Source organism: Bemisia tabaci, chromosome 2, assembly GCF_918797505.1.
Source record: "Bemisia tabaci chromosome 2, PGI_BMITA_v3".
Classification (NCBI taxonomy): domain Eukaryota; kingdom Metazoa; phylum Arthropoda; class Insecta; order Hemiptera; family Aleyrodidae; genus Bemisia; species Bemisia tabaci.
This window is the reverse complement of record NC_092794.1, coordinates 41,075,238-41,099,250: the sequence shown is the minus strand read 5'-3', so window position 1 is coordinate 41,099,250 and position 24,013 is coordinate 41,075,238. Positions and strand designations below refer to the sequence as shown.

Here is a 24,013-nt window from a genome sequence, read left to right as displayed (position 1 = left end):
TAGGAACATCCCCAAAGTTTCATTTCCCTAGCTTAATTCGTTCAAAAGTTAGAGGGGGGGTCGGGGACTTTTCGCTCACCCTGTATTCTAGACTTCCCCCTCCTTGCTCTGGACTTGACAGGAAAATTTTATGCATACATTTACATTTTTGAAATTGATAAAAAAAAAACCTTGAGAAAGTAATGACGTTTTAATTTCAAAATTAGTACTTTTAACTATTTTTAATCATTTACATTTTTTATTTTTAAATTCATATGATCCCTGCAAACAAAAGAAATGTCATTCCATCTAGGATTCATATTTTTCTTGCTTTTAATTTTTCTCATGAGGAAAAACGTTTGTCAAATCGTTTCCAATTATTCTAGAGAAAAGCTCAAGTTTAACTAGATGATCGCAGCAAACAGGTTACTGTAAGAATGGAACTCAGAAAATATATAACTTTTTTAAGTTGCGCAAAACTGGATGGTTTTATCCTGTTTATTCTCAGAGGTCCAGTGGCGAGGCATGAATGATCGGTTACCGATATCTCCAGATTTGAAGCTATGGTAATGAATCGCTTATTAAAGTATTCGTTGCTAACACCCTGTTTATTGATCCATTTCCATAGGTTTAAAGGGTCGATCAATGGATATATCGCAAAGCACGCCCTGCCACTGCAGAGGTCCATAGTTGTTTTCAATAAAGCTTACCAAAATCCTTAAAAGTGTGAATGAATGAAAACCAGCAAAACTTATCTAAGAAAGAAAATAAAAAATTTATTAAAATAATGAGAGAAAATTTACACACATTAAGAGAGACGCTGCCAGACCATTCTACCTATAACTTATTAATTCTAACTTCAAATACTATGATGATTTCTAACCCTTTAGGATACCTACATGTAACGTTTGAGTTTTAGCGATTAAATTTAAAGAGTAATTTCTAGAACTAAAAAAAGTAAGATAGGTAAGACTAAGGGGGAAAACGATGCTCCTTGTGGCGTCTGAAGAAAATTTGAAGCCAGTCAGTCTCTACTGAGATGTGGAAAATTTCACCGATAGCGACAAGATAGACCCTGCATTTACTCTAAGTCCAGTTCCAGTTCTGGAATATGGGAGCACAGGATTGTCTGATTCATATGACTGGGGTGGTCTCTCTGCAAAAGAACATAAGGCATTTCATCAAAATTAAAAACTAAACAGTTTAGAAAATGATTATTGTTAAGTAGCATTTGACGAGCACAAAGACATGGAAGGTAGCCAACAAGACAATCCGATTTGATTGCCACATCCGGAAGTTACAGGGGAAGAGGGGAATGAAAATCACAGGAACCTCCCAGGAGAAGGGAGGGGATTCCCAACAATAATTCACTGATTCTTCGCCTCTCATGAGAATTCTTGGTAGAAAAGGACAATAGAGAACAGAGTGCAATGGCTAAGGCCGAAAAATATCCTTCCATTGAACCGTTTCAAAAGCCTTCAATTATATTTTTTGTTCTTCTGAAAAATAAACTGACGAAAATATATAATTCAAATTGTTATGAAAATATTTACGATTGTGTTAGAAATTCTACAGAATATTTTAAGGAAAACTGTTGGTTCATGTATTCATTAAAAAATTAATAAAGCATGAGCGGAGGTTTAAGCACATTGCATTTGGAGGTGCACAAACAATTTCTACCGTACAGAACTCTTCTTGAACTTATTTTGAATGGACCCGTGTACTTAGCTAAATTTCTCAAAACAGTGTGTTACGACCCTCTAGATCTGAGCTACTCATATAGTCTCTGTGATTAATGAACGTGGATTCACTGATTAGCTAATTTTTTCTTTCCTTACCTCCTTGGAGAAAGTTCACCAATTTCAGAGTTGGCATGAGGCGAATTATGAATTTTCTTTCTGAGGGAGGTAGGGGGTCGCAGTGCACTTGCATCAAGGAGGGTCAGTGAGCAAGGGAAGGCACCCACCTGGGGTAGTGGGGGACACCTACAGCTTCAAGGAGAGATCTTTTACATTCTTTGATTTCACAGAAAAAATGTTGATAAAATTTTGCAGAATACAAAAATATCGCGTATATATTTTGCAAAATCCCTTACCTTTTCTGGAGAGCACCCTCTATCTCCGAAGGTCCAAAGGTCACTGGTGCCCACTCTGGCTGGATCAGATCACAAGAATTGGTGTTCATTGAGTTAAACGTCCGGTTCTGGCAATGTCCTTACAGAGAATCCCAGTAGAGAGTGACAGGATTCACTAAAATTAATGCTGCATCAGTATGATCCTTTGACTTGACACTTGGACACCTCCTGGAAAAGAAACATGCATTCCTGATGAAATGAATGGCAAAGGATGGTTTTTCAGAGCAGAACTTTGTATAGAAAATTTCTGTAAAATAAGCCAAGTACCTAAGTAGGCACTCTTAATAATCTACTCGATCGTCCCTCCCTCAACTGCAATGCTCATATTATCCAGAAATTGAAGGTACCTCTTACCTGTTCAAGCATTCATTTCCTTTCTAAAATTACTTACCGTTAAAGTAATTTCTATTATCGCGTCCATCCTCTCATTCAATGAACCAAATCAAAGTTCGGTCAGAGCATACTTCAATTGGCGTTAAACAGAAAGGAACCAAGCCACATCAGCTATTGCCAAAGTTAACCGGGCCATTTAGTTTTTTACGTGAGGACGTTTGTGTGGATTCCTTTGAAATTTTCAAGGAATTAGCTTCATACTCTGGAGAAAATCCACTGAAATTTGCACAAAAATCCGCACAACCGTTTTCATGTAAAAATTTAAATTGCCCGATTAAATTTGGCAATAGCTGATGTGGCTTGGTTTCTTTCTGTTTAACGCAGTCCAATTACAATTGACTTAATATTCCAGAGATACTGAAAGTTAGGTAAGCAACAGGAAAAATTCACTGAACACACATATATTTTTTAAAAATGCATAAAACTTCCCCTTTGAATTTTTGTGTCAGCCACCATCCCCTTACAACATAGTCAGTGTCGCGCTATTGCTTCGCTGGAATCCTTGTCAAAAGATTTCAGCCTTTTGAGGTGTGGGGTCGGAAATCTAGCTGTCTTTGCTCATTGGTTTTAATTCATGATTCAAGATAGAGGGTCTTTGGTTCGTCTCTGAGAGTGTATAAACATACTCGGAACATACAGCGCTTTCATTTACCAACTAATGAGAATTGTTGGCGCAAATATAGTGTTCACCCCAGTCTCCGTATATTTTGCTTGTTCCTCTAAAGTATTTGCGCCTACTGGAATAATAGGGGTTGCGTTTGAAGAAGTAAATAGAGTGTAAGAACTTACCTAAGTTACAGTGCGGTGAGCAGGTCCAGTGCACTCGAATCCGTCCCAAAATCTTGTTAAACACAAGTTCCACACGCGATTTTTCCACAATGATGGCATCAGAATAACAAGCAAGAAAAAACCGGGAAATTCTATTCCTTATACGTAAAGGCGGTTGAGTCTTTATCAGATAAACAATTTGAACATTGTATATTGTATATTGTGCAGATAAACAGAAGACATAACCTAAAGTTAGGTAAACAAAACAACAACAATCATGGCGGTCACTTTTCTCACGGCCGCTTTTCCTCACCTCAAAATCTGTTACCGTACTTTCACCTCGTAAACTGAACCAATCTCGATGAAAAATACATCAAAAAATAATACAAAAAATTAGCTATAAGTTATGGATCCGATTTTGGAAATCTTCGCAGGGAATTTGAAGTAATAGACGATTTACTGGTCGCTTCAGAAAAACGACTAGTGGTGCTCTCTGCGCGGATACGAGCTGTCCCTAGATCACTTGGAATCACCTTAAGGAACTAAGGCATTAAACTATGGATTAAAGTTCTTTTTAATAATATAACGGGATTTACTACAAGTGATTTAGCTATTATAGCCCTAGAATACTTTTAAAGCGCCTTTAAGTTCCAGAATCTCGACGAATTTTTTTTTTTTTTTTTTTTTGGGGGGGGGTGCTTAAACGACTTAAGACACCCTGTAGTTACAAATATAAAGAATTTTTAATTTGGACTTATAAAACACGTTTAACTCGTTGAGGCACACTGTGTATTGTATTGGGTACTGCTGCTACTCGACCCTTGTCTTCAGGTGAAATTTCTCACTAGGAAGCCCCTTGCAAGAGGCGATTTTTTGTAATTACTTCCAATTTTTTTCCGTCATATAATGGAATTGCTTGTCAAATTCTGAGGTCAATTATATTTAATTGTAATTTATACATTTCTTTTTTTCCCTTCATTTTATTTTTTATATGGAGAAGTTTCGTTGATTTCTTCGGATTTTGAATACTGTAACTTCTCTTTTATTCGGCCGATTTTTGTGAACGAGGCCTCTTTTTATTCGTGCTTATCGGAGAGTATGGAAAAAATTGCTAAATACGCGCGAAACAATTTTTCTTGAAAATTGGACAAATCCTAGCATGACGATGAAATGGTTAATCCAGCGTAAGTAATTAGGGTCCCGGCGGCTGCGTCGCCGAGAGCCGAGCTATTGTTTCCTTCGAGAACCCGACGCTGGGGTCTGGCGCGCGGGGAAGAGAGGGGTAGGTAGATTTCCATATGTGCGCAAGTAGCTTTCTGTATGAGCCACGTTTAGCAAATGGTCTAATGAGTCTTGAGGCTCATCCCAGATTGTACTAATGGCTGCCCTGTAAGTCACTCCAAAAAGAGAACAGATTCAACGGAGAGTAAGAAAAAAATTGCTAAATACACGCGAAACATTTTTTTTTTGAAAATTGGGTGAATCCTAACGTGACGGTGAATTGGTTAATCAAGCGTAAGTGCCGGAACCCAAGGCCATTGTTCCTCTGGAGACGCCGACGCAGTGATCAGGCGCGTGAGTAAGTGGATTCCTGTACGAGCCACGTTTAGCAAATGGTCTAATGAGCCTCGAGGCTCATCACAGATTGCACTTACGGCTGCCCTGGCTGGCCCTGGCTATTGGAGCAGTGGTACCACATTTTGAACAGCATAACAGGGGTGTGCAGATCTGTCAAAGCAACGTTTTGAACAAAACGGAGGAGTGAATATCTCATTCGAAGAGTGCCGAACTGCTCAGCCATCCTCGAATCAGTTCGTTTGCTTCTGCTTATATATGCATATTTTAAATTAGCGCGGAGCATTCTTAGGTTTTTTTTTTTAAGAAAACCGAGTAACGTAGACTATTGGTATTCATTGCACATAAACTAGAAAGCCCCAGAATGAGAAAAAAAACTTTAAATCATAATAATTGATGGATAAGTAAACTTTTTTCACGCTTTGGAAAATCTCAGAAGTTCGCGGTAGTCACTTTCCGGTAAGGAACTAAGGGACTCGGTTATTGTATCGAGTGGAGGGTCGAAACGATCGCAAAGGCGGTATACTACGTATACGCGCCAATTACGAATTTACTAAATGCAAGCTAGGATTTCAGGAGAACAAAATTAACAATCTGCCGTCAGAGGGAAAACTGTGGAAGGAAAATGCGAAAGATTTTTCACTAATAGATGAACATAATATGGGGAGGAAAAAATTAATATAATTTCCGTTTACTCTGGTTATTATTCTGGTACAAATTGTAGGAATTCTCTTTGTCTATTTACGTATTCGATTTTTTTTATGCTGTTATCACGAAGACATAGTATCATAGAGAATAAAAAGAGGAGAAGTTGTCTCTGATGATGGGTCATTAGAAGGTTTTAGCATAGTGTGCTGCAACCTAGTGGCCGGCGGACGAACTGGATATCTGGTGCCTCCGATTGGCAAAAAGTTATCTTCAGTGCTCAGTTGTAGTTGATTGATTGTGTTTATTGTCTCATCATTTACCTAATAATATTTATATTTCTCTCATTTATTTACCTATAATATTGTTTACTTGTCCAAGTAGGGCAGCATTAAAACAACTAATTTGGCTTCGTTAAGTGATACGTTCATCTTTGATACATTTTCTTTCTGCGTTCTAGAAAAGTAATTATTTTTCAGCCGTAATAGTTGATTCTGTTTTTATGAGAAATCAAGGATTTTTTATGTATTAATATTTTAATAATTAAAGAATGGATCACTACCCTGGTAAAACTGATCGCCAAAAAATAGGCGACATCGCCTCACCAACTTAGGTGAGGAGATTTTTGGAACAGGCGATGTCGCCTAAAATGTGTAGATGATGTCACCTAGCATTGTGGGGCCGTGAAAAAAGCCCCCCCCCCCCCCCAAATGGGTTATGTACGGGGATTATTTCAAAAACTGTGAAAAATGGCGTCCACGTGACACTGTTAGGCACTTTTGTTGGAATTTTGATCTGGAAATTTTTGCCTGCTCCGGGGATTGAACCTGGGACCTCCCGAACACTGAACGAAGACCTTACCTACTAAGCTATGCCGGCCGCCTGAAAACAGTGACAAAAAACCTACATTTAGCTTCGAATTAAACGTGCACTGCACAGCCAGGATGTCTCGACCAGTTTTTATTGATTTGTTCGTTTTTTACTTTAATTTATTTCAGTTCATTACTTTACTTCATTTTATTTTTTACCCATTTTTTCATTTTATATTCTTTTTTATTCATTTTACTCTACTTTATTATTTGACTCTATTTTATTAGGTATATTCCCTATATTATTTTTTTACTATATTTTATTTTTTTAATTTACTTTATTTTTTAATTTTTTATTTTTTCACGCTGTGCTATTTTACTTTTTTTCTCTATTTTATTTTATTTTATTTACTATGTTTCATTTTCAGACTGCATTTTATTTTTCACTTTAATTTGTTTTTTCACTTTTTTCATTTTCTAACGTCCGCTTCTAACATATATTTTTTTACGATATTACCTTAATCTATTTTATTTTTACTTCATTCTTGTTTTTATTTTACTTAATGTTCAAAATTTCCTTTTTTTATATATATTTATTCTTAAAGTTTTTTCCACTGTAGGTATAAAAATGTTTAGCACAAAGCAAATGTTCTATTATGCACCCATGAAATTATCCAATGATTAGCCAGTTAATATTTAATTTTTCCTTACTTAATCCTGAAACTCAAATGCGACGCGACCTGTGTGATGTCACCTAGCTTTCAGGTGATGTCACCTACCGTCTAGGCGATGCCACTTACCTTCTAGGCGACGTCACCTACCTTCTAGGCGACGTCACCTACCCTCTAGGCGATGTCGCCTACCTTCTAGGTGATGTCGCCTACCTTTTAGGCGATGTCGCCTATTTTTTTGGCGATGTTGCCTATTTTTTTAGCGATCAGTTTTACCGGGGTATTTTTTTCGGTGACTATCTAACGGCAACCCACGAGAGACCTGTAGTCCATCGTATCCCCCTTTTCAAAGGTCTCCAAACTTTTTAATACATGCAAAATAATGGGCAATCCATTTCTTACTGTACTAATAAATAAAATAAAGTTAAATTTTATACCAAGTATTCCAAGCTTCAAACGCACAAATATATAGCTCTTTGCAAAAACTGGTATACTTGTAGATGGAACCAGAAACTTTTTGATGGGGAAAAAAGATATGAGAGCATCTCATCATGGAGGCCTGGAGGCACTAAGGAAAAATCTTCAAAAGGGGGTTTGTGAAAGGTTATTAGATCCATAGGAGAGTTCGGGGGATTTCTTTAGGTCTAAAGGAGAGTCTAGTTGGAGGGCGGGAGGGGTCCATTCGGATGTTTTGAAAAATTAACGCTTCTGTAGAGCGATTAAAAGCTCTTGGTACCGAAAAATTGATCGCATTACATTTTCGAAGATGGAAGCTGTGTCGCGCACCTATTTAGCAAAATATCTTGTATTTTCAGGAGGGGCTGAGAATATTTCTGAATGTGGGGGGGGGGGGGGGCTAGCCCCTCTTCTGTCCGCCTTAATTTCAGTCATGGCTATCCTCATTTCGTCACAATTCCAGTTTGTTGTTAGCCCTTTTAAAGGCTTTCAGTCCAAACATGTTTATGAAAAGCTCCACTAGGCGATGTAACTAATAAGTCAGTTTGGATTATTCTGGCATGAAATGGACTACATTTTGCAATTTGGAGCTATAAATTTTAGCCCGGTTTAAAAACAACGTATGAACCATTAGAACCCCTGTGCACATAATTGTTTTTCCAGGAGAGATAGAATTTATAGGTCCAAATTGCAAAATGCAGTCCAAATGTCCTTCATCCATATGACCGGTCCCATGTATTAATTCACTCGATGAGATTTTGTCGTAGTTCTCTACACGGATTCGTTTACGTTGTTATTATATTTGGTTGATAATTAATTCACTTTCAGTATACTCTCCTTTACTCTAGTTCTGTGAGAGAGGCTTCCATTCGTTTTAGACTTCATCCTAAATATTAAAATGCAAAGTTCCGAATCTTGGGGCATTAACTTTGAAAGAACCACCGGACCAATTTGCGTGATCTTTTTTTAAATGAAAGCCCCTGAGCTGTAGATTTGCAGGCTGTGATCGTTTTTTCGATTTTCTCAAATTTTCTCCCATAATTTTCTCAAATTTTCTTCGATGCATTAAAACGGAGGTCCGAATCTTAGGACGTTAACTTTGAGAGAACCATCGGACTGATTTGCATGATTTTTGTTTTAAATGAAAGCCTGTGATCTGTAGATTTGCAGGCTGTAATTGTTTTTTCGATTTTCTCAAATTTTCTTACTTTTATCAACGAGTAAAGTTCAGCTGTTTCGAGCGGTCATCTAGCCGCTACCTGCTTGCCCGTCCCTAGATACCCCCCTAGGGTCCCAGCCACCCCTCTCACCACGTTCTTTCGGCTATCTCCGTTTTCTTTCGTATAGCTTTCCTCCCACCAACCTCAAAGAAGGTTTGGGTCGCATTGCCGTTCGTCACTCACCACCCACATTCCGTCGCAATCTCTCGGCGACTCCGCATCACCACTTCTTGATAGGCATCCTGGCGGTTTGACTGACCCTGACTCATTAACTGCAGCGGTGCGCACACGTATTGCTAACAACATGTATTGTTATGGACATTTCATTCTTATTTGTTCTTTTCTCTTTCCAACTTTGTTTCAAATTTGCTTGATACTTCGTTTCTTCCTCTCTCTTTATTTTGTTGGTCGGTCGACTACGTTGATCGGCTTTTTGCTATTAAAAGCACATTAAGACTTCATGGATTTTCAATATCATCATTTGATCTTCCGGAATTGCTTCCAATTAACCTGAATCTTCAAGGGTCGGAGCCTGACTCTCCTCCCCCTAAAATTATGATTCCATGATTTCTGCCGCTAACCCAGAGAAACATCAAATTATTTCTGATATAATTAGTCTCATCCAAAATCCATCTTACACGTGTAATGCGATTTTCATTGATGGTCCAGGAGGATCGGGAAAAACTTTCGCTTAAGAATGTCTTTCTGCGTATTGTACGAAGGAAAATTTAGACGTCATCCCCGTTGCTTGGACAAGTATCGCCGCATCGTTGCTACCTAACGGTTGAACGGTTCATAGCAAATTCAAAATTCCTTCGGTTCTGAATGAGAATTCTGTGTCGAGTCTGACAGTTAGCTCAAGAGAGGCTGAGACTATTTGGAAAACAACGATCATTTTTTGGGGTGAAGCTCCCATGGTTATCACGCATGCTCTGGCATGCATCGACCGACTTCTTAGAGAATGGGTAATGATATCCCTTTCCGAGGAAAAATTGTCGTCTATGGTGGTGATTTTAGACAGGTTCTACCCGTTGTTCCGCATGCTTCTCGCCAAACATTGGTGCAAAATGCAATCAAATTCTCACCACTTTGACCTCTTTTCAAAATCAGAAAACTTACTCAAAATATGAGAACTTTGCAAGACGAAGCGGAGTTTGCAAAATTTTAACTCGAAATAGGTGATGGTGTTTAGCTTTCTGCTAAAAAAGGCCATGCCGGAATTCATTGATTTACCGACAAGCACACGGAGAAAAATGATTGATGAGGATGACAATGTCAAACATGGTTGTACGGCTTATGATGCGTGTAAATAGAAAAGCTGTTATCGCAGTAAGGCTGCAATATGAGAGACACACAGCCAAAAGTCATAATTACAATGTCCAATTTGTTGACAAAAAGAACGTTGCATCAACAGGAGAAATGCCGATCGTCACAATGTGGCATTGTTATTCTCACGCACAGTTTGAATGTCCCGCGCTATCTTCATTTCAACAATGCCAGCTCTGTTGCCGCGCATGATGTTTTTGATCGAATTCACTTTTTAAGGAGTGTGATTGCAATGATGTAAGATATTCATACCGGAGCAAAGTGATGTTTGTTTCTCTGACATAACGACACTGAATTTCCCACATGCGATGCGATCATTTCTATACGTGAAATTTACGACCCAGAAAACCCTATGAAAGATATCCTACTTGGCAGTTTTACGCAACTTTCGGAGATTTGACCCTATCGTAGAAATTTTGGCGGCCATATTGGATTTTGGGCATCCCTTTGAGCCGGAGACAATTTTGGACCTCTAATTCGGACTCTACGACCAAAGGTACATGGTGATAGACCCCTTACATGACATCAAAAACTAATTCCAACATCTTCAACCCCTCAGCCCTCATTTTGGCCGCCATCTTGAATTGGAGGGGTTGGACGCAAAATTGAGCTTGACAACATCTAAATTATTTTTCTACACATTGAAAAAAAGAGATTAGGCCATTTTTCACACTTGCTCCAGTCACTATTCCACGGGAGGCTTCTTTTCAACATATGCCCCTGGATTAATTTATGCACGCCCGCGCTGTGCCGCCGTCGCGCGGATCGCAGTGGTGCGAAAACCTTAAATTATAGACCCATCATGTAATATATCATTGGAAAGCTTAAAACACGTTCTTTAACATGATGCATATTTTAGTGGTATTAATATTGCAATTTTTAAAGTTATACGGGTTAAAAGTTTTTTTTTCAATGCACAAAACCCGGTTTTTGTGGGAAAAACACCCTAAATATTGTCAAAATCAAAATTTTTGTGATTTTGTTATATTCTCCTGTAAATTACCTTTTTTTTAAAAAAAAGAAAAATTAAATTGATTCAGTGGATCTCGATCTATAGCGGCTCAAAGTACGCGCCCGGACGCCATTTTGAGTGGCCGCCATCTTGGATCTGCCACTAAATTTGATATGCCTCTTCGGGTCAAAACTCTTAATATGTCATCTACTTTGACCTCCCAAAGTGGCAAAACACGATTTGCAGCATTTTGCCCTTTGTTTGGCACTAAGCCAACGTACTAGAAGGAAAAAACACTGAATAGCACAGAAATAGACATTTTCTATATTGAATAAAAAAGGAGTCGGGGGCTCAGACCCTCCTTAGCTATCTTCGAATTTCTCCGTTGATACACCTTCCGAACAAAACAAAAAAATCTGAAATCAGTTCAGTAGAAGCGGAGCTAGAGCGATATGGCGTATACGCTACACTGCTATTTCGGAGGTCCATCGCGCGCCGCCGCCGCGCGGATTAAGATATTACGCAAACTGTTAATTACAGACCCATAATGTGATATACCGTTGGAACGCTAAAAACAAGCTATTTCAGAATAAACACATCTTACATGCTGGTAATTCCATGCCCATCCTTAAAAGTTATTTAAATGTAAACGATTTTTGTGTTTCTGAAAAACCGGTTTTTGTGAAAAAAACACCGTGTATATTGTCAAAATCAAAATTTTTGTGATTTTGTTATATTTCACTATAAATTACCTATTTAACAAAAAAAAGAAAAATTAAATCGGTTCAGTGGATCTCGATCTATAGCGGCTCAAAGTACGCGCCCGGACGCCATTTTGAATGGCCGCCATCTTGGATATGCCACTAAATTTGAAATGCCTCTTCGACTCAAAACTCTTAAAATGTCATCTACTTTGACCCCTGAAAACCGCTAAACTGTATCACGATTTGCCACTAAGTTGCAACTAGCCACCGCACTATTATGAAAATTGTCTTAATTTGTAGGTCATTTCCGGCGAGAAGGCCGGTGAAAGAATTTCACTGCCAAGAATTGATTTGTCACCTGCAGACTCCTCTCTCCCTTTCTCTTTTAAGAGGCGACAATTCCCAATTCGCATTGCGTTCTGCATGACCATCATCAAAGCTGAGGGTCAAACGTTGAAGCGAGTCGGCATTTATTTACCCCAAACAGTTTTGGCCATGGTCAACTGTATGTTGCACTCTCACGAGCTACATCGTACAAAAATTTTGAAGTCCAAATTCTTCCCAAAGGCAACCGTACAAAAAACATCGTGCACAAAGAGGTGCTTCGATCTTTTATAAATTCCAAAAGCCTCATAGTCATCAGTAAACTATGAAAAAATAAAAATAAAAAAAATTAAAAAATAACACAAAAAAAAGAAAAACTAATAATCCGAACTTTTTATAACATTTTTCGGTAGAATGACAGTCTCCACCCTGTAACGCAGAGAGGCAGTTAAATTCCTTGATCTTCTGCCGCAGAATCATCATCATTATTAAATAGATTCCACTAATCGCTCCGATTCCAAATAAGCTACTGCACCACCATTGCTAGCTGTGGAGGGCGCCCGTAGGGCGCCCGGAGCAGCTAGTTATAAATTAAAATCATATCGGTCACTCTTCTTAGAGGCGAAATTATTTTCGATCGTCTCTCGCTGATTATCACCATTTCCTGAGTGAGCGGAAGGAAAAGAAACAATTACAATAGTGTCTTTGAGTATCCAAATTTAGCATAGCAGTATCTTTATTTTATTCATAGTTTAATTAGCATTACCTAAATCTGCCAAATGGATATTCCAAACATATTGTGACTTTCAAATTGTGCTAAATATATTTGAACGGAATCAGTATCATAGAATGAGTGATATTGCCGGCCGTACGGAGAGTATGGTATCACCACGCACGGTCACCACCTCTGATTGGTTCAGCCATCTCAAGCTGATTGGAGCCTTCTAGGACCTAAAAATTACGGACGCTGTATTGATTGTAAAAATAAAATTGCTCAAAATGTAGTCTCATTTGCATATCGCAACGAGGATCGTACTCAAATACAAAATTACGACGTAATTATATAGTTTTACGGCTAATCGTGTGCTATTTTCGAGAAAATTATCTTGTACAGTAAGGTTGGCAGCAAGTGCGGTTGATGATAACTAGGCGATAACCGAAAAAAGTTGGCATTGTCCCCTCCCCCCTCCTTTCCTCAAAAACCAAAACATAGCGCCTCTATTTAGGTCATAAGCACTCCATGGGGCCCAGTATCTACAGTCTCCCCACAAAGGTGCTCTAGCCGGCCGTGGATAGCTCTCATGAGCTTCTCGTGCTTGAAATTAGCGATCTGCTCATGTTTAGCTAAAACGTCGTTTCAAAGAGGTGTCCAATGAGAGAAAAAAAGAAAAAAGTCCAAGTCAAGCTCATCAAATTAAACTCGGCTTAAAACCAGAAACTTTTACGAAGTTTTTATTAAATGCAGTACAAATATTGATTCAAACTTCTAATGAGGGAAATTCTAGTCCCTTTGAAATTACGACACCACCGAAAATTTTGAAGTTCCTGCGAAAAAAAGAGAGGAAAAATGAACAACCGTTGAACATGTCACAAAAACGAACCATATTCACTAGATGTAATCCGCTTAAAGCGGCCATTCATTCTCGATTCGAAGAAGCCCTTGTTTCATCCAGAAATAAACGTGATTTTTAATGATGACTCAGATCAACAGTCAAAGCTGTGTATGAACTGAAGGGCTTCATGTGTTAAATTTAAAAAAAAATGTCTCTCTTTCTTTTTCGTCCTTTTTTCGAAGCGTTTTTACTCGTGTCTGAACCATCACTCATGGCCTCATTCTCTTCAGAAAGATTTTGCTCCCATATCTTCAGGAAGGTAACATTTTGGAAAAATTACCGATAAACTGATTTTGGGCCTTGGTTGAAAAATTACGCAATAGCGCCCATGCAAATGCACGGCTCTTTTGCTAAAAATATCATGTAAGTCGTGCAAACTAATGCAAGGAATCAAATGTCGATACCAAAACTCAAAAGATCAAGTACCTTGATTGTGCTGCTTCAAAATTCCCACTTATTCTTTTTCAAGAGGATGTCACGGGGCATCTGAGTGCCAGAATTTTCGAAAATAATTTACAATAATAAAGAACAAAACTAAAGAAATAAATATTAACAAAAAGGTAATCGAAAATTAAGTCAAATTCCCTTTAAAACGATGTACCGAAAAAATGTTATTTTATACAAGCCTGTAGATTTAGTTAGTTTTTTTAAGTAAATATATACCTACTAGATTCTGTGTATTATCCAGCGCTGAGTTCAGAATAAATTATCAAGCAACACCACCATGCGTGGAACACAATGATATTATTCTTGGTCCTTGGGATTTCCTCATATCCCTGACGATTGCCAGTTTAATTGTAAAAATGTATTCATTTTCATAATAATAATAATAATAAAACTGCAGGGAGGACTGTCTATGGTCTGGGGTATTCACGCACCTCCAGTCCCGAGTCACTTTCTGAGCACTCCCTTTGTGCCAGGAAGTACTTCAATAAAAAAAACCCAACCCGGGGTGTAAGCAAACCGTGCCCATCGGGTCTCTTGGCATCGGGTGCTTCTGAAGGTGTCTACCCACGGTGCCCTGGGATACCGGGCGACCTCCCAGAGTACGTAGCCTTACCCGGCGAAGAGGCTGCCGGGCGGACCGTCCAAATCCTCCTCTACTCGTGGGAACAACATGGATTCCAGAAAAATTACTAAACAACGCAAGAACTCTCAAATCACCCTAACGAATAGGGATAGAGATGAAGAGATGAACAGACCAACAAACTCGAGAACAAACCGAGCGGACCCAAGAAATGTGCCTACAAACACGCCACAAACTCTCAGCCCGACTCAAGTACAACCTTTGAGTAGCCAGCCAGACTCTCAGCCCAACCATACAAGGGCGCGAACAAAATGGAGCGAGGCAGAATACAAAGAAGTCATGTGGTGCTACCTCTACATCAAAGAAAGCACAGGCAGCTGCAACATGAAGTCCATTTACAATCTCTGGAGAAAGAGAAACCCAGCTACCCGTCCTTATATTGAAGCAAATAAACTTGCAACCCAACGCAGGTACATAGAGAACCAAAAGAAACTGAATGAGATGCAACTCTCCGAAATCAAAGCAGACGTCCGTCTCCACCTTGGACAGACATCTCAGAGCCCAGAAAATGAGACAGAACGTTCGCAAAGCAGCTCAGCCAACCAAAAAGATCCAGAGGATGAGGGAATATCGTCTCAAGTAGCCCAATCCTCACAAAGAATTAAATGGACTCAAGAAGAGTACAAAGAAGTCATGTGGTGTCACTGGTATACTAAAGAAGGTACAGGCTTTTGCAACATAAAGGAGACGTACGATTTATGGAGAGCTAGGAACCCTGACACCCGATTACACATCAATGCGAATAAACTAGCCACGCAGAGAAGATACATAGAAAACAAAAGGAAACTTAGCGATGAGTTGCTTGAAGAAATTAAAGCAGATGCTATTGCCACACTAGAAGCATCAACTGAGGAACATGCCGGAGAAGCCCCCCAAGTGGCACCTGATGCACTGGATGATATCCTATCCCAAGACATCCTAGCCGAGCTAAACATCTCAAACCAAGCGTCACAAACTCCTCCTGGAAACCAGCAACCTACGAGCGATGAGCTGACAGAGACCAACCCTGAGCCGTTAGCCCCAACGCCAGAACCCAAGTCATCACAAAACGAAAAGCCAGAGTCACCAATTAGGAGACTCTACCAAGAAGTACTGGAGATGACCTTAGAGGAAAGAGAACCGATCAGAAAACTGAACGGCGCAAAAAAGGAGAAGGAAATCCTTGCACGAGCCAACAGTGAGGTGAAGACTATACTAGAAACCGAACAGGAATTGGACCTCTGGAAAATAAATTGCTTACTCTACGCGGCAGCTCTAACAGTCAGTGATGAAGCAAACAACCCAAGACCAGTAAAAAAGAACAACGCGAAAGAAACGAAACCCCTGTGGCAAAAAAGGATCGATAACAGAATAAAAGAGCTGAGATGCAACCTTTCAGTGTTAACTAATTTCAAGGAGACTAGCAAGTCTAACGAGAAGCCAATGACACAGCGAGTTAAATCAATACTAGAAAAATACACTGACGAAGGAGAAGAATACAATATTGACAATGTAGCCGAGCAACTTAAACAACGCATATCAGTGTTCAGCCAAAGGATCAGGAGATACAAAAAACGATCTAACCAATATAGGGAAAATAGGATGTTTGTAACTAACTGTAAGAGCTTCTACAGAAAAATCAAAGGGGACGGAGCAGAAACTGGTGCAACCCCTAAGAAACAAGAAATAGAGGAGTTCTGGAAAGGAATTTACGAAACTCCCACAGAGCATAACACCGAAGCGGACTGGATTAAGGATCTAAACGTCGAACATCAGATGGAATGGACTCCCCTAAATGAGGCAGAAGTAGCGAATGTCTTAAAGAATCTTGCGAATTGGAAAGCACCCGGCCCAGACAAGATACAGAGCTTCTGGTACAAAAAAATGCACCCCATCCACAAGTATCTAACAACAGAATACATAAAACTACTGGGGGGAGAAGAGTTCCAACCTTCGTTAGCTAAAGGGTGCACGTACTTGATACCGAAAAACAAAGAAACAGCGAACCCAAAGAACTTCCGCCCGATCACTTGTCTTAACATTATGTACAAGATATACACCGCTTTAATGGCTGGCAAAACTTACAAGTATTTAGAAAGTGCTGAACTCCTCCCAATAGAGCAGAAAGGGTGCCGAAAAGGAGCAAATGGATGCTTAGATCAACTCCTTATATCCAAGACTGCCATTGAAGACTGCAAAAGGAGGAAGAAAAATCTATCCGTAGCATGGCTAGACTACCAAAAAGCCTTCGACAGCATGCCACATAGCTGGATCATACGAGCACTGGAGATAATGGGAGTCCACCCAAATCTAGTCAACGCGTGTAAGAACATGATGAAACACTGGGCAACTGTCATCCAACTGAACGGAAACGCGGGCCAAATCGTAACTTCGGAAATCAAAATCAGGCGTGGAATCTATCAAGGAGACGCATTCTCGCCCCTTCTGTTTTGCATAGGACTAATACCCCTATCGAAGAAGCTGAACGAACAACAGAACGGATACGACCTTGAGGATGGTTACACACAACTGACACACCTTCTTTACATGGACGACTTGAAACTCTTCAGTAGCAATGAAACAAAGCTTCAACAACAGCTTAAAACAGTAAAAGAATTTAGTGACGATATCGGAATGAAATTCGGCCTGGATAAGTGCGCCAAAGTGACTTTCAAGAAAGGAAAGTTTTTTAAAGGTGAAAATGTAACCATCGACAATGAAACCAGCATCAGACAACTAGACCCTGGTGAAACTTACAAGTACCTGGGCATGGAAGAGAATTCAGGAGTGCAAAATACAACAGTCAAAGAGAAGGTCAAGAAAGAATACATCCGAAGAGTTATAGGGCAGTATTAAAGACAGAGCTGTCAGCAAAAAATAAGATTTCGGCCATCGGAGCACTTGCAGTTCCCGTGCTTCAGTACGGATTTGCAATCCTAGACTGGAAGATGACAGAAATCCGAGCTCTGGACGTCAAAACAAGAAAATACCTGACAATGTACAAAATGCACCACCCATCCGCGGATGTTCACCGACTCTACGTCAGCAGAAAACTGGGAGGAAGAGGGTTGAGACAGATAGAAGCAGCGTACAAGTCCACCATTATCAGTACGAAATACTACCTGAGAAAGAAGAGAAATGAAGATCTGTTTCTTAAATCGGTACACGAGGCGGACACCCAGCTGAACACGCTACACTCGATTACCAAAAAAGCTGACAAGTTTGAAACTGAGTTAGAACAAAACTTTGAACAAACACCAGTTAAAAGCAGGAACCAAACAATCAAGAAGAAAATAGCCGAAACCTTAAGATCAAAATGGACCGAAAAGAACATGCACGGTCAGTACCCTCGCTTACTGGAAGAAGACAGAGTCGAAAGCACTCTTTCAACCATGTTGCTGAGCAAAGGAGCATTAAAAGGAGAAACCGAAAGCCTAATTGCAGCAGCCCAAGACCAGGCTCTTAACACTAGGTACCGAGATCGGAAAATACACGGCAGAGCCCGAGACAGTAAGTGCAGAATTTGCCATCAGCACGAGGAAACTATAGATCACATAATATCGGCGTGCCCGATCCTTGCCAAAAAGGACTACATAGAACGGCATGACAGAGTGTGCACCCATCTCCATCATAACCTGTGCAAAGAGTACAATATAGCAGTCGAAACAAACTGGTACGAGCACAAGCCAAAAGCTATCACAGCAACGGATGATGGACAAACAACTATCATATGGAATGTTCCTGTCAGAACTGATAGGACGGTTCCGAACAACAGGCCTGACATCATACTGCGAAAAAGGGGGCAAACTTGCTTGCTTATCGACGTGTCAATCCCAGCGGATAAGAACATATCATTGAAGGAAGCCGAAAAAAGACTCAAGTATAAAGACTTAGAAATCGAGATAAGTAGAATGTGGAAAACGGACACGAAAGTCATACCCTTCGTAATCGGCGCGACGGGAGCAGTCTCGAAAGAATGGAAGAAATTTAAGGAAGAAATCCCTGGGAAGCACTCTCTTGTCACAGCTCAGAAAGCAGCAATCCTCGGAACTGCTAGGATACTGAGGAAAGTCTTAAGTTGAAAACCTTAACCAAAGAATCCATACTTATTTTTTCCCACACACCAAAAACACCCCTACCCCCTACCACCTCAGGAAAGAAACCTTTAGGCAGGCGTCCTCCAGACACCTACCCTGCCTCGGTTCCTAAAACAGGTATCCTTGTCCGGGACGAGCCATCCCCCAATAAGGGGGAGTAAAATAATTACCACCCGGCCACCCAAACCACAAACAGCCCTCATACCTAGGAGCATTGTTTGCCCCTGTGTGAGGGCTTAAAGCAACCCAGCAAAGCTGGTGACAGTAGTGAACATAAATATAATAATAATAATAATAAAAAATAATAAAAAAAAACGCCTTCACGAATTTGTCGCGGCAAATCATTTTCCTACTTTTCCCATAATTTTTACATCGTTCTTTCTGTGAAATTTTCTGTTTCTTTTTACTCTCCAAATTTATGTGCCCTTTACCTTCTTTGACGTCTCAAATTTTGTCAGGTTCCACCTCATTTCAAGTGCCTTAAAGCCTGCTATCATCGCTTTGAAACCAAAAGAATTTAAGTACCACTTATACCGCATTTATACAAATATTTGTTTCTTAAGTTCGTAACAAAGACTTTTGAAGCGAATCTCATCAGTTTTCGTATATTTTTTAAATGACAAATTTGTCAAAAACTGTTTGCTGGCTAATGTCTGATAAAGACCAGTTAGAGGCTCGGAAAATATATTTGAAAATGAGATAGAAAGAAATACTTAAGGTTCCTTATCCAAGATATTTTTCCTATTTCGTCGCCATCCTTAAATAAAGACCTGAGTACATCTCGAGATGAACCCTGCCTTACAAAAAACTCAATGCTTTCTCGGGTCCAGCAATAAGTGTGGTTACGCCCTTTTATCAGGCAGCGTACTAATTACCCTGGTAAAAGTGGAGCTGGAGCATAATTACCTCGTCATTGAGACATCACGATGGTTCATGAAACAAATCTCTATAATTTCACTCTGATATTAATCTCATATTAATCTGACATCACTCTGACTTCATTTTAACAATTCAGACATCACTATGATGACAATGTGAAGACAGAGTGTTCAGCGGATATCACTGTGACGTCACACTACTTTATGAAACACATAGGTAATGTCATTATGACATCAGAGTGATGTCACAAAGTCCCAGTTTTCCTAGAGTACCTATTGAAATTGATAGATGAAGGTGTAGACAAAGAGGATAAATGGGATATGGATGGATCCAATCGGCGGAAACGGGTGGTTGCAGTGGACGAAGGAGGCAAGGAGACTATAACCAATGGCAACCGACAAGAAACCCTACAATTTGTCCACAATTTTCCCCCTTAGTCTATAAGAATCAGCCGTTTCAACCAATATGATCGCTCCATACTCCCTACGTCTTTCTTGACCATTGCTTTGTCTACCAATTTCAATAATCAACCCGTAGGCGACGATTTGTGGCCTGCATTCAGATGAAATATTTTTTCTAGAGACGACCACGTGAAACGTCGAAAGGGCACATGTAGGCTTGTTTTTGTAGAATATGTGCTCTTAAAGACAATGTCACGAATGTTAAGATGGATCGGCCCCAATTTTAATGCAAGAGAACAAACAGTCGTGGCGTCAATTAAGGAGCAGAAATGTTCCCCCTCTCAATATAGGAATTTCATCTCCTCATAAATGAAGAAGTTCGCATCACATCGCGTAAACTTAATCAATTCAAAGAGCCACCACAATGTACTCTAAAATTTTTGCAATCTCCAAAAACTTCCGTGATACCTACAATAGACACATTAGATTCCAAATATTCAAGCATCGAACTTTTGAATGGGTCAGATAGGTCAAAAATGATATGATCCGTCCGAACAGCAATGGGTCAGTTGTGCTGGTCAAAGAATCGTGTTTTGATGCCTACTTAATGTGGATTAGCTAAAAATAATATATGTAATATCTGTCCAAACAATTGACGTCCGATTTCAACCGAGATATCACGATTTGAAATTCGGTATATGACGTCATCCACCGCGGTAGTGACACCTTCGGTTTATTTCACTTTACCTACTTTCATTCGAGTTTCGCGTTGCGTAACCAGTGAAAATGTGTGTCTCTCGGACAAATGGAGTAAGGCGGAAGAAACAAAGAGTGTCACTACCGCGGGGGATGATGTCATTGACCAAATTTTTCAAATTGCATTTTCTTGGTTAATATTAAACGTAGAAAGTTGCTGTTTGGACGCAATCTTATTAATTTTAGCTAATCCACAAGAATCAAGCACCAAAACATGATTCTGTGACCGGCGCAATCGATCCATTCTCTACGTTCAGTGTTAACGGACATATCGCGCTCAAATAATTTGGTGCAAGGCGTCATCCACCGCGATAGTACATGACCTTCTCGGTTTCTTCCACTTTGGTTTTGTTGAAGCTTATTAAGCTTCAACCCTAAGTCTCCAAGACTTATAGATAAACGCATTGTCAATCGGTAAACCTTTGTGAATAAAGTCGTATCTATTATGAAGGTAATTGTTATTATGAAGTTAAAGAGTATTTTCGTATACGTGGTATACCGCCTTTGCGATCGTTTCGACCCCCCACTCGATACAATAACCGAGTCCCTTAGTTCCTTACCGGAAAGTGACTACCGCGAACTTCTGAGATTTTCCAAAGCGTGTAAAAAGTTTACTAATCCGTCAATAATTATGATTTAAAGTTTTTCCTCATTCTGGGGATTTCTAGGTTATGTGTAATGAATACCAAGAGTCTACGTTACTTGGTTTTTTAAAAAAGCCTAGGAATGCGCAGCGCTGATTTAAAATATGCATATACAAGCAGAAGCAAGCGAACTGATTCGAGGATTGCTGAGCAGGCCAGCACTCTTCGAATGAGAATGTCACTCCTTCGTTTCGTTCATAACGTTGCTTTGACAGATATGTACACCCCTGTTACGCTTTTCAAAATTTGGTACCACTGCTCTGATAGCCAGGGCCAGGCAGGACAGCCGTAAGTGCAATCTGTGATGAGCCTCGAGACTCATTAGATTCATAAGCTAACCGTGGCCCATACAGAAATTCATTCCCCTATCAGGCCAAAACAGAGCACAGGCAGGCACAAACCCTGGCAGTGTCCCGATCGTGGCTCGGTTCGCCGCGTCGCTTCACAGCTGAAGAACAAAAGGCGACCCTCGCCGAAGTCAGACCTAATTACTTTCACTCGATTACCCATTTCACCGTCACGCTGGGATCATGGGAAATTTTCAAAAAAATTGTTTCGCGTGTATTTAGCAATCTTTTCCTTACTCTCTGTTAAAACACGAATAAAACGAGGCCTCATTCATAAAAATCGGCCGAATAGAAGAGAAGTTACATAATTCGATATCCGAAGAAATCATTGAAACCTCGATTTCTCTAAAGAAAAAATAAAAAGAAGGAAAAAAAAGAAATGTATAAATTACAATTAAATATAATTGACCTCAGAATTCGACAAGAAATTCATTTATAAAACGGAGAAACAACTGAGAGAAATTACAAAAAATTCGCCTCTTGCAAGGGGCTTCCTCGTAAGAATTTTGACCTGAAAACAAGCGTTGAATAACAGCAGTACTCCATACAATACACGGTGTACCTGAACGAACCTTTTTTTTTTTTTTTTTTTTTTTTTTTTTTGTCAAAATCGAAAATTCTTTATATTTTTTATTTACATTGTCCCTTGAGTCGTTTAATCCAAAAAAAAATTCTGTCAAGATTCTGGAAAGTAAAGGTGCTTTAAAAGTATTCTGGGGCTATTATAGCTAAATCACGGGTAGTAAATCCCGTTATATTATTAAAAAGAAATTGACTCCATAGTTTAATGCCTTAGTTTCTTGAATATGAATATTTTAAGCACTCAAACATTTATACCACCAATTTTAGCCATGTGGTGATTTCCTGAGAGCCGATAATATCACGAATTTCTCATAGCACCTTTAAAAAATGGCTTGCTTTTTGGGCAGTCGATTCGGTCATCGAACCGGGATTTAAATGGAAGCTGATAATAACACAAAGCTCTGAGAGAAATTTTGAGATGAATATAAACGGTTTGTAAATAACGAGGAGAGGCAGGCGAAGCGGCTAAAATCGATACGTGCGTATTTTTACACGTAGAATCTAATTTTCACGTCAGGGAGTCGACTCATTTCGATTTTTTCGATTTTATACGGAAATTAAATGGATGGTTTTTCGGGATTGAAATTATTATTGTTTCATGAAAAATAATTGCACCCAAAATGACTATAGCATATTGATTTTTACATATTTGCACTCACGAAATTGGTTGGTAAATTCAACGAGAGGGTGCATCGACCTGGTATAGGTATCAAGTTTCTGCAATTTTTTACGGCAAATCAGTAGATTTTCGGGATGTAGATAGCTCAATTTCAATTCATGAATGAATAAAGCATGGGCATGGATGGACTTCTTTGCATGGAAATACGTTTAAAATAACAAAATCAAGACATATTCAATGCATTTGCATTTGAAGAGAGTCAATTTCTTTTCAATAATATAACGGGATTTATAATACCGATTATTTGGGTATTTTAGCCCCCAAATACCTTTAAATGGACTTTATCTTTTAGGAGTTCGACAGAATGTTTCCTATCTTCGCTTAAATTATTTTGTAGCATTTTTCTTCAAGAATCTTATGAGATTTTGCTTGAGGCAGATCAAAAAACTTAAACTCGTTCGAATGGCTTTCTACATTCACAATACACGGTCTCGTCAAGGTGCGTCGTTGACCTCGCAGTGTTGGATCGTGAATTCTCTTGTTGTGCTGCTTGCCTATTTTAAAATCTCTGTAAATGAAGACTAAAGGGGTTGATATGTGCGAGTTAATGACGCGCCTCATCAACAAATTGTGTTGGAGTTCACTGCTTGTTTTTTTTTTTTTTTCTTTATCTTTAATGAGTTATTCAATAGTTCTGATTGTTGCCAAATATAAGCAACAGGTTTCATCATCAGCAGGACACACATATGGTCACTCAACCTGAAGCTCGGATGAAAGCAAGGTGCAAGACACCAATGGTATCACACTGAAAAAAAAGTGTGATCGTTGCTGCTAATAGATTGGCAAGTTTTACCAAACCGAATACCTCCATATGAGCTGACTAATCTTATAGCCCTAGCGACTATTGTGGTATGGTAAATCTGACTAACGACCGTTTCGTCCACACGGATATGCTGGTGTGGTAAAATAGACCATGCCAGCACATCTCCACGGAGCATTATTCTAGTTAATGATGCCATTCTAGCAGTTCCATCTATAAAACCTCGTAGGTTG

The 24,013-nt window shown here is 39.4% G+C and overlaps 1 long non-coding RNA gene across 1 annotated transcript in view; it reads right to left on the bottom strand.

The window, feature by feature from the left end:
• Positions 1-740: 740 nt before the first annotated feature.
• The window catches only part of LOC109036704 (uncharacterized), a 47,410-nt gene continuing 24,137 nt past the window's right edge, over positions 741-24,013 (bottom strand). Inside the window, exons 4-6 of the long non-coding RNA XR_011899362.1 lie at positions 3,296-13,501; positions 2,075-2,281; positions 741-1,135 (exon numbers count right to left, since the gene is read on the bottom strand). This is a non-coding gene — a long non-coding RNA (uncharacterized lncRNA). The remainder of the gene's footprint in view (positions 1,136-2,074; positions 2,282-3,295; positions 13,502-24,013) is intronic.